General features: G+C 50.4%; 1 pseudogene; it reads right to left on the bottom strand.

The window, feature by feature from the left end:
* Positions 1-10419: 10419 nt before the first annotated feature.
* On the bottom strand, positions 10420-10562 carry LOC138790188 (U2 spliceosomal RNA; annotated as a pseudogene).
* Positions 10563-11779: the final 1217 nt, after the last annotated feature.

The raw sequence follows: 11779 nt of genomic DNA, 5'->3' as shown, positions 1-11779 counted from the left end.
TTACTCTGGGCATACACAGCTGACAGCTATATTTCCAGATTTCTGCACATACATGCACACTCAGCCTGACGGAGCGTGCATGTGTTCACAATGGGTGAAAGGGATACTAGTCCTCCTTAGAGAGAGTCCGTCATAAAGATGTGTGGAGACTTAATGGCCATTCCTGCTTCACTAAGAATTCTGGGAGGAAAGGATATGCAAAATAGCTCTCACACCACTTAGCCAAAGTGGTGTCCCTTTAAGTCAGTATTTCATTTTATCTAGGAGTCTTAGGGCCCTATTCCACCGGACGATTATCGTTCAGATTATCGTTAAATCGTTCGAATCTAAACGGTAATCGTTCGGTTGAAATGTAGTTAACGATTGACGACCGAACGAGAAATCGTTGATCGCTTTATAAGGGCCCTATTCCACCGGACGATTATCGTTTGCATAATCGTTAACGATTAACAATCTCAAACGACTGCTATTGTGAAAGACCTGAAAACGTTCACTTATTTCCATGGAACGATAATCGTTACTTATGATCGTAATTGCGATCGTTTTTCTTCGCTATTTATTCGCTATTTATCTATTGCGAACGACCGAACGACGTCTTACTCAATGCGAACGATTTGCGAACGTTTTGCAAACGAGCAACGATAAAAATAGGTCCAGGTCTTATAAAGCGATCAACGATTTCTCGTTCGGTCGTTAATCGTTAACTGCATTTCACCCGAACGATTATCGTTTAGATTCGAACAATTTAACTATAATCTGAACGATTATCGTCCGGTGGAATAGGGCCCTAAGACTCCTAGATGGAGTGAAACACTGACTTGAAAAGATCTAAATTGCCTAAGTGGTGTGAGAGCTATTTTGAATATGCTTTCTTCACAGCACTATCTAGCAGAGCGTTTTGGAAAGATTTGGTGGGCCACCACAGAAAATGTTAGCCAAGTTTAAAAAAATTTACAAAATCTCCACTCTTCCAGTATTTATCAGCTGCTGTATGTCCTGCAGGAAGTGGTGTATTGTCTCTAGTCTGACGCAGTGCTCTTTGCTGCCACCTCTGTCCATGTCAGGAACTGTTTTTCTATGGGGATTTGCTGCTGCTCTAGACAGTTCCTGACATGGACAGAGGTGGCAGCAGAGAGCACTGTGTCAGACTGGAAAGAATATACAATTTCATGTAGGGCTTACAGCAGCTGATAAGTACTCGAAGACTGTAAATTTTCAAATAGAACTACGCTTATCTAATGTGTATAGCCATCTATACTCTCTTGACTTCTTCAGGCCTCTATAAGCACAGTAGATATGTCATTAACCCACCTAGTAAGGATAATGTGATGACTCTGCATATTCTGTTCCAGTCTATATGGCAAAGCCAACACCAGAATCATTATTATGACTGTTCTAGTAACTATAATTTTCAGTTTCTTTTTTTTATATATGGAAAGTCACATTAAAAAAAGCCTGAATGTTTATACGTGTGCTTGTTCAGGGGTCGGGAACTACAAGACACTCAGCAGAATACACTGTGTACTCCGATAACATGCACCTATCTGTAATACTGTCTGGCCGGATCTGTAATTACAAGTGTCCCTGTTATCTGTACAATTACAGCAGGTCCCGGGGATTATTGCTGAGTCTGAAGCCTTCGGAGAAGTGATTCTCATCCTCGGTGCAGGCGGAAGGAGCCATTAAACATCCCGCTATTAATTGTGCTGCAGGATTCGAGTAAATATCCTGTTGATGCTGAAGTGCCAGGTTTTTATTTTGCAACGCTAAGCACATTACCCCCCTCCCCGGATCTGCAGTCTATCCCTAAGAGAGTCTCTTGTGAGGCCACTGGTGACTGTTGGCATATTCGAGATAAAGAGCCCATTCACAGAGCTTACACTTGCACATTCGAGTCCCATTATTATAACCACTGGTTCTTATCCCAAGTATCCGCCATGTGCAGCATGGACAGCCGGGAGTAACTCAATAAGGTCCTAGTAGGTGTCACAGGTATCTGGAGCCATGATGACTGCATCTCACAGCTGCTGGGGGGTCATGACAATTGTGGTTGTCCCAAGGATGATGAAGTCTGGGGAATTAGAGGCCAGGGTAGTTCTTGGTCAAGTCTTGGTCATGCTCTTCCAGCTGGGCATTTCTAGCCATGTGTCATGTCATATTGTCTTGCTGGTAGATCCCATCCGCCCCAGGGAGGACAATCAATCTGTTATCCAGGTTGTCGAAGAGTACCTCCACATGGATTAGTGGCCCACCGAACATCCTCCAGACAATCTTGTTCATGCTCCAGACCCTCTTGCTTCAGACCATCTTGGTCATGGTCTTGGTCATGCTCTTACAACCGGACATTTCTAGCAATTTGTCATGTCACATTGTCTTGCTTGAAGATGCCACCCCCCCCCAGGGAGGACAATCAATATAGTATCCAGCACCTCCACATAGATGGGTGGCCCACAGAACATCCTCTAGACCATTTTGGTCATGGTCTTGGTCATGCTCTTCCAACCAGACATTTCTTGCCATGTGTCAAGTCACGTTGTCTTGCTGGAAGATCCCATCCTTCCCAGGAAGGACAATCAATGTGTTATCCAGATTCTCGGAGAGCACCTCCACATGGATGAGTGTCCCACGGAACATCCTCCAGACCATCTTGGTCTTGCTCCAGACCATCTTGGTCATGGTCTTGGTCAAGTCTTGGTCATGCTCTTTCAACCGGACATTTGTAGCCATGTGTCATGTTTCATTGTCTTGTTGGAAGATCCCATGCGCCCCGGGGAGGACAATCAATATGTTATCCAGATTGTCGGAGAGCACCTCTACATGGATGAGTGGTCCACGGAACATCCTCCAGACCATAACGCTGCCACTATCAGCTTGTGTTCTTCCAACAATTGTTCATGGTGTTTGTTCTCTGATGTTTCTTACCTGAAACGCCAATGTCCATCCCTTCCATGAAGCGTAAAGAAGATTATTTTGGAAAAGATAACCCTTTACCAATCAGGCAAGGTCCATCTTATATAGCCACCAAGCCACCAATAACACCTATGGACGACATTAGACATCTTCCCATCCTACTTCTAGAGAAAAGAGTGACCGGATTAGTTGAACTTATCATCCGCTATCATGGTTTCTAGAGATGAAGTTGGATGCAGCCCTAGAGAGTCTTGGAAACCATGGATACAGACATAGGGCATAGGCTATATCCATGTTTTCCCAGACTCCCTAGGGTGCATCCAACTACTTTAGCCATCGATAATCAAATGTCAAACGACTGGACTCAAGCATGCTCCAGTTGCGTATATCTCCCTAAAGTCTCTAAAGTTGATCCTGAACATGCTGATTTAAAGGGGTTATCTGGGATTACAAAAACATGGCCGCATTCTTCAAGAGACAACAGCACTCTTGTCTCCAGTGTGGGTGTGGTTTTGCAATTAAAGGGTAACTATCAGCAGGTTAGACTAATCTATCCTGCTGATATGTCCCTATTACACTGAGGAGGAGGGTATCTCTTACCTTCATCCTTGCAGTTAGTCGCGTGCTTCATGGTCTGGTGAGACCATTAGGAGCACTGGGGTACCTGTTAGGAGCACTGCCCGCCCCATTACAAGGATCCACCCCGCCCGGACCTCCTCTTTCTAATGTTAATGAATGGAGCTGTCCGGACGTGGGCAGGCCAGATTGGCACTATGGGGACGGGCAGTACTCCTAGCCTCTCACTGGACCGTGGAGCATGCAACCAACTTTATACGAACGGCACTGAGGAGTAAGGTAAAAGAAATACCTTTCTCCTCTGCGCCTCCTGTGCAACAGGGACATATCAGCAGGTTAGATTTGTCTAGTTTCCCTTTAAGTTCCATTCACTTCACTATAACTGAGTTGCAAAACCCCACCCAAACTGGAGACAAGAGTGGTGCTGTTTCTAGCAGCCATGTTTTTCTGATTTTGGAGAACCCCTTTAAAGGGGTTATCCAGCGCTGCAAAAACATGGCCACTTTCTTCCAGAGACAGCCCCACTCTTGTCTCCAGCTTGGGTGGGGGTTTTGCTGCTCAGTTCCATTGAAGTGAATGGAGCTTAATTGCAAACTGCACCTGAACTGGAGACAAGAGTGTAGCTGTCTCTGAAAGAAAGTGGCCATGTTTTTGTAGCACTGGATAACCCCTTTAATTGTCTAATGTGTATGGGGGTCTCCACACTCTGTGGTGTCTCCCTTGGCAGCAAATGTTGGGAATAGAAGAGTCAGGAATATGTATGAGATAGGAGGGAAAGCTATCTGGGCAGCTGGTGGATATGGTTAGTTTGTATATTATATAAGCATCCATCAACTTTAAGGGCAATATGCCATAGATCAATTGACGAAAACTAATATTATGTTGAGGATCCGTAAGGTAACACAACATACATGTGAACATGAACTGTAGCTTTTTCCCTAAATTTCTATAACTAAAACTTTAAGTTCTCAAACTTTATAATACAGTCTGTATATCTGCTTTCCTAGTGCACACTCCTTATTACGGAGCTGTATTGGCTTCCTTTAAGGCAATGGAGACTAATATACTAGACTGTAATAGACTGATATACGGATTCCAGACCGAATTCTACAGCTTCTACATCTCCAGACTGGACTTGTGTTATGGTTTGAGCTGTCAGACAGGGTGCAGCTGTCGCCTCCTGGGATAGAGGTCTGCAGAGCATCGCTCCGGGACCCTATAATAACCCAGTCTATGTTTAGGCTCTAAGAGAAAGCAGGTGCAACAGAGACTCTCATGTTACTATAAACACCCAGCAGTGTGCTCGGCTCCGCCCAGAACCACGGGATTATTCTAATCCATCTTGGATATTCCGCCAGACATTTGCGTTAAAGGGCTATACCCAGGCATAGTACTATTCTGTCATTTTCTGGTCAGTACTGGTCTGATCTCTAGAACGCCTTTTTTTGATTGAAAATATCTTTATTACAATCAGTCGTCGTCAGGCATACATAAACTGTGACGCAGCACAGTTCAATAAATAAGACACTACATACTCAGCACCATGGTACAACATACAGCACAGGCTCCCTACGCTATACATCATACCACCCGCTACACTAACATTCCAGCATACCTTAACAATCCTAAAACAACAAACAATAAAGCAATACAGACAAGTGATGGGGTAAGGGGGGTGGGAGAGAGGGGGGTAGGGAGGGGAAATCACAGGCCCGAAGCTTTATTGAAAGACAACACAACACAAGGGGAGAGGGGGAAGGAGAGGGGTATCAATCCTCTTCTTCCTGGTCCGATCTGTCCATGATGGAATAGTCTCTGAGCAGGCTGTGGACCAGCCTGCGGCAGTCCAGAAAGGACATCCTCTCCTTCTTCAGAATGAGGCGGTTCCTGGCAAGCCATATAGCGTCCTTAAAACAGTTCATAAGGCGCCAGGCCTCCCGGGTTGCCTCATCGCCGAAATTCCCAGGGAACAGGCCGTACAGCACCGCGCAGTGCGTTAGCCTGTTCCTGGGCACACAGTCACTGAGTTCAAGTTCCAGGGCGTCCAACAGGCCCTGAGCAAACGGACACTGCCAAAAGAGGTGCGAAGATGTTTCCTCCACGAAGGGGCACCGGGGGCAGTACCGCGTTTTGCACAGGTTGCGGGCATGCATGAATGACCTCAAAGGCAGTCCCCCCTGAATGGCCATCCAAGACAAGTCCTTGTGCCCGTTGGTCAGCTTTGCCGAAGCCACATTTGTCCATACAGTCTCTGCGGTGGCCGCAGCGAGCCCTGGAACGAGCTCCATAGAGTCCTGTGCTCTGATGAGCTTGTGGACAGTTTTTGGCTTCCACAAGTCGGGCTTGAGTCCCTCCAGTTGGTGTTCCCTCACAAACTTGACGACGCCCCCGTAGAACCAGGGAGTGTGCCAGTTGTAAGGGATGGAGCTGTCCCACTTGTCCCAGCTCAGACCCCTCCAGAGGGGGAGGAGGAACAGGCGAGACATGGACCTGCCCGCAGAGCCATTCTTCTGTTGCAGAGTCCTCCGCACACAGTCACATACGAAGGCTGCCCGCAGCAAGGTAGGGATATCCGGAACACCTTTTCCGCCCTTGCGGGGTTCCTTGTACATCACGGAGCGCTTCACTCTGTCCATTTTGGAGCCCCAGATGAAACGAAACACGGTCCTGGTGATGGCCCTGCAGACGGTGACATGGGGGGGCCAGGCCTGTGCGGTGTACTGGAGCACAGGCAGAACTTCGTTCCTCAGGACCAATGCTTTGCCCTCAATGGTGAGGTGTCTGAGGCTCCACAGCCCGATCTTCGTATTGACCTTAGCCAATCGCTCTTCCCAGGACTTGAGGGCCGCGCCTTCCTTTCCGAACCAGACTCCAAGGATCTTGATGAAGTCCGGTTTGATGGTAAACGGGAAGGGGGCGGAGGAAGCCAGGTGCCACTCCCCGAAGAGCATAGCCTCCGACTTCCCGCAGTTGACCTTTGCCCCTGAAGCCTTTCCGAACTTCTCGCAGGTCTGGACGAGTGCGGTCACCGAACGCTGGTCAGCGCAGAAGACGGTCACGTCGTCCATGTACAGCGAGCACTTGACCTCGTGTCGATCGGGTCCGGGTACGGTGATCCCTCTGATCTCTCCGTTCTGCCGTATAGCCTCCGCGAAGGATTCTATAACACAAACAAAAAGGAGAGGTGAGAGAGGGCAGCCTTGTCTGACCCCAGAAAGAACCGGAAAGGGGTCAGTCTTCCAGCCGTTCACCAGTACCCTGCTGAAAATATCAAAATACATAATGTTAACAAAACGACAAAACATATCACCAAGTCCTAACCTACGCAGTGCCCTGCCCATGAACTCGTGAGAGACCCGGTCGAAAGCCTTCTCCTGATCGAGGCTGACCAGGGCCGCGTGTGCACGGCGGCTTTGGATGTAATGGACCGTGTCCCTCACTAGGGCGAGGCTGTCTGCGATCCTGCGGCCGGGAATGCCACAGGTCTGGTCCAGATGGACGACCTGACCGATGACCTTCTTCAGCCGGTTGGCCAGCACCTTGGCGAGGATCTTGTAGTCCACGTTCAAGAGAGAGATGGGACGCCAATTTTTCAAGTCACATCTCTCCCCCTTCCGCTTATACAGGATCGTGATCATACCCTCCCTCAACGACGGAGGCATTCTGCCCTCCACCACCATCTCCTCGTACAGCTCCAACAGGTCCGGGCAGATGAGATCCCCCAGCGCTACATAGAGCTCCGCTGGGAGACCATCACTGCCCGGGGTCCTGCCAGGCCTAAAGGATTTAGCGGCAGAGAGCAGCTCCCCCACCGTCAAGGGGGCGTCCATGGCCGACGCACCTGCGGGATCAACAACGTTAGTGATACCTGACAGGAACTCGTCGGCCACTTCGGAGTCGGTGGTCTTCGGGGCGTAGAGGCTGCGGTAGAAGCTAGTGACAACCCCCATCACGTCCTCTTTGCCCTTCCGCAAACTTCCGGTCTCATCCCGCAGCTCAGTCAGGGGCGTGTGGCCGGCGTGGAGTTTCCTGAAAAAGAACGAGTTACATTTCTCACCCTTCTCCAGGTTCTCCACCTTGGAACGGAAGACGATTCGCTTGGATTCCTCCTCAAAGTGCCTTTGCAAGCTCTTTTTGGTCTCCTCCAGCTCCTCCTTCACGTCCCAGCCGCACCGGAGAAGGTCTTGCAGTGACCGCAGCTCGCGCTGCAGCCTCCTGAAGTCCCTCTTTCTTCCGCACGCCTGTTGACGACTCTTGGCCTGAAAGAAACTGCGAAATTGAACCTTAACAAATTCCCACCAATCACTAACACGCTCAAACATACATTTATCGTTGCGCCATACGATGTAGGCCTCTCTAAGCTCCTCCAGAACCTCCTCCTGAGCCAGTAGAGCACAATTCAGCTTCCAAGAGCCTGGGCCAGATGGGAAACCATGGCCCAGAACCCCTTGAAACAGAATGGCCCTGTGGTCAGAGAAGAAGCAGGGAACCATAGAGTGCCTAGTCTGCCTGACTGCTCGAGAGGCAAACACAAAGTCAATCCGAGAACGGAGCGAGCCATCGGGGCGGCTCCATGTATAATTAACAGAGCCGTTCCCGATGGACCCAACAACGTCCTGCAAGGATGCTTCAGTCACCATCTCGATGAGCAGTTTGGATGTGACATCCAACTTGACAGATGTCCCAGAACTGCGTCCGTCCGCTTCAATGGGGCAGTTGAAGTCCCCACCCAACACTACAGCCCTGGAGGTTGCGAGCTGGGCCCGCAGGGCCTGGAATAGTTCCAGACGCGCACCCTTCTCAGGAGAGGCATACACATTGATGAGCCTTACGGGCTCCCCCGCCCAAGAGCCGTCTGCAATTAGCAATCTGCCACAGACAAGCTCCTGAACAGAATCAAGTGTAAAGTTGCCTCCCCTGATCAGGATGGCGACCCCTGCGGACTTACAGTCGCCCCCGCCGGACCAGTAGGAGGGACCGTGGGACCACTGCCTGGCCAGATGGTTGTAGGACCTAGAAGAGGACAGAGCACATTCCTGCAACATATACACATCGCACAACTGAGCATTTAAAAACGAAAGAACTGTCTGGAATCTAGACCTATCTCTCATACTCCGCACATTTAAGCTAAAGATGGAAAGATTAGCCATGGGGAGAAAAGAAAAGGGTTAGTCACAGACTCATACGATACCACTCCGGTCGGGCGGATCCTCTTCTTCGGGGCCCGCCGGCCCGACCCATTCCCGTATGCACTCCTCCAGCGCCTCTTTCAGGTGTGCATTCTCTGGGACGTCCTCGAAGTCGAAAGCCTCCGGTTCGTCGACCAGATTCTCCACCACCTGATCCATGTCGCTTTCCTCCGGGAGGTCATCTTCGCAGACCTCGATGATCTTTTTCTTGGAGGTCTCAGCCGATGGGCTGTCCCTCACTTTCCTCTTCCTGTCGGGAACCACTGTGGGGACAAGAGGGGGAAAATCCTCCAAGGAGAGAACCACAGCAGCGGGAGGAAAGGTTAGTGCTGCTGGGTTGGGGGAGTGGGGTGGGAGGGTGGGGGTAGGGGCGGGGGACAGGGGACCCACTGAGGCAATGGGATAGGGGAGGGATTCCTCAGTGGGGGTGGGCGGGGAGGGAGAGGGGGGAGGGGGGGAAGGAGGGGAGGGGGAAGGGGTAGGGAGGGCGGGGGTGGGGGGAGGGTTAGGGGCCGTCGTCCTCTTACCCTCCTTCTTCTTCTTCTCCTTCTCCTTGGGCTTCTGCGCTGCTTGGGCTACGGCCGGCTGCTGGCCGGTCGGAGCTTTGGCAACCACGGATGCCCACGTTCTCTTTTCCCTCTGGGGGCAGGCCCTGTAGCTGTGGTCCGCATGGCCGCAGAGGTTGCAGGTTTTTGCCTTCGGACAGTCCTTGGTCCCATGCCCCGGCACTCGGCAGACTCTACAGGAATCTTCGCTGCAGTCCTTCGCCTGATGACCCTTCTTGCTGCATCTCCTGCAGATCTGCGGCATATCCGGGTAATAGATGAAGCCTGGAGCGTCACCCAAAGAGAAAGCCTGAGGCAGGTGCTGGAAACCGTCGTCCGATGACTCATCCCTGTTGAGCCTCACGACCACCGACCACTTGCCAGTCCAGAATCCAAGGCTGCTCAGGATCTTGGAGGGTTCCTTGACCACTGTGCAGTACCTTGCAAGGAATGTGGCGATGTCCTTGCCTGGGATGTACGGGTTAAGGATTGAAATCGTCACCCGCCTCTCCTCCCTTTGGATTAAGCAGTTGCTTACAAAGCGAGAGAAAGGGGATTCGGGCCTCGCTGCCTTTACCGCCTCCCAGTACCTCCTGCAGGTGTTGAAGGAGGCAAATGTCACATAGAAGATCCCAGTAAAGAAGAAAATGCTGAGGGTTTCAGCCTTGGAGAAACCCTGGTCCAGGACCATCTTCTTAGCGAACACATCCTCAGACATGTCCGGCTCTCTACCATCCACCTTCTTCAGTCGCATGGCCACCGTAGTGCGCATCCAGGGCCGCAGTGTAGGGACGCCTGGATCCGCAGCCTTGCTGGTCGTCGGCTGAGCTGGGGCGGCAGAGGAAGAGGCATCCACGACCCGGGCCTCCTGGCTCTTCCTCGCTTCCTTCTGCTGGGTCTTCTTCATCTCCGGTGCTGGTGCTGAAGAGGCCATCGCTTCTCCCGGTCGAGCTCTTTCCTGGTGGGCGGAGCTATGCAGATCCTCGTCGAAGGGGGCGGAGAGATGCAAATCCTCGTCGCCGGCTTCTTCGGGGTTCAGCGTCGTCCTTCTCGGGGTTCCGGGGCGTCTTCGTCGATCGTTCGTCGGCAGGCGGGATCGAAGTGGTTCTCCGGTCAAACCGTCGGGCACAGGACAATCGAGCAGCAGGCCGAGAGGAAGGTTCACTCTCGTTCCTGGGGAATAGCCCTACACCCAATAGCTGCAGTGAGCTTAAGACGAATTAAATCGCCGATGCCCAAAGGCCGAGTGCAGGGGGTACCCCAGGACCTGAGCCGTCAAGTCAAGGCAGTTCAGTAAGACAAGGTACTACACTTGATCTTAGCCAAAAGGCCGAGAAGTTCTAGAGATGCTGTTAACATTTATAACAATGTAGTAAAAATTTAACTATTTTTACAAAAACTTGGGATAAAATAACTAATAGAGTCAGGTCTAGGCATGAGTTCTGTCCAGGGGTTATTATAGGGTTTGTGAGAGTAGGATCTGCTTCTTTACCTCCATTCTCTTGTCCATACGTTGCATCTACTGTATAGCTCGCGGGACTCTAAAAGCTGGGTGACAACCGTTAATGAAGCTGTAATAATAACAACAACCAGATTCGATTTCATCCAGAGTTCCCGGGGGGAAAAAAAGATTACAAAACAGATTTTTCCCATTTTTCATGTGACTTTACTTGCTCGATGACATGGGACACACCAGGGGACGTCATCATTGAGCTATAGGGTTAAAAATGTAACCCCCTGACTCAGTCTCCTGTGTGAGGTCCTCTACCATCCTATCCAGCTGTCATTGACTTATTCCCCTCTGTGACATGGGTAACAGATACTGAGAGATGGCAGATCACAGATCACATACTGATCATCACCCAGCATTGGCGACCAAGACATCTCAGAAACGGCTGAGTGCCCCAATACATTCCTATTATTGCTCCTATTCCTCAAAAATTACAAATGGGGAAACTTTGATGGAATATTTCTTATAATTTTGGGGGACCTTTATTAAGACCGGCGTACTTAGGCCCCTCCCCCTTATCCCCGGCCTAATTCACTAACAGGTGTATGCCAGCCCTTTACCCGACGCAACAAATCTACATATGCCTCCAGGTGTGAGCAGGTGTAAATGAGTCGGGCCCCCCTCCCCCCAAACACCCCCCCAAACACCCCCTGCCCTGCGGGGGATACAGGAGGCATATGCCAGGGAGAAAGGGCAAATCTGTGCCTTCTCCCCTGCATACGCCCCTTCTGTACCCTTCATAAATTTCCCCTTTGTGTGCAATTCCTAAGCAGATCTAAGCATCTCCATGGTAACAGACTACAAGTACAGACTGTGTAGTCTGATTCTGCACTCATAGTCTGGCCATATACAGTCATTTTTGTCAGGTTCGGCTAACTATCTAATGTGCATTGGGGCCTCACAATTAATTTTTTTTCTTCTCATGAACAAGAAGGGGGACATTTATCATCATGCGCCCCTGGTCTATGCCACGGAAAAGAGGCAGATTTGCCCCTTCTCCATAGCACCCGAGCAGGTGTAGATTTGTTGCACAATGCCTGCACCAGACA

Source organism: Dendropsophus ebraccatus, chromosome 4 (assembly GCF_027789765.1).
Source record: "Dendropsophus ebraccatus isolate aDenEbr1 chromosome 4, aDenEbr1.pat, whole genome shotgun sequence".
NCBI classification, from domain to species: Eukaryota; Metazoa; Chordata; class Amphibia; order Anura; family Hylidae; genus Dendropsophus; species Dendropsophus ebraccatus.
The sequence above is the reverse complement of the archived record's forward strand: the minus strand, read 5'-3'. Positions and strand labels throughout refer to the sequence as shown.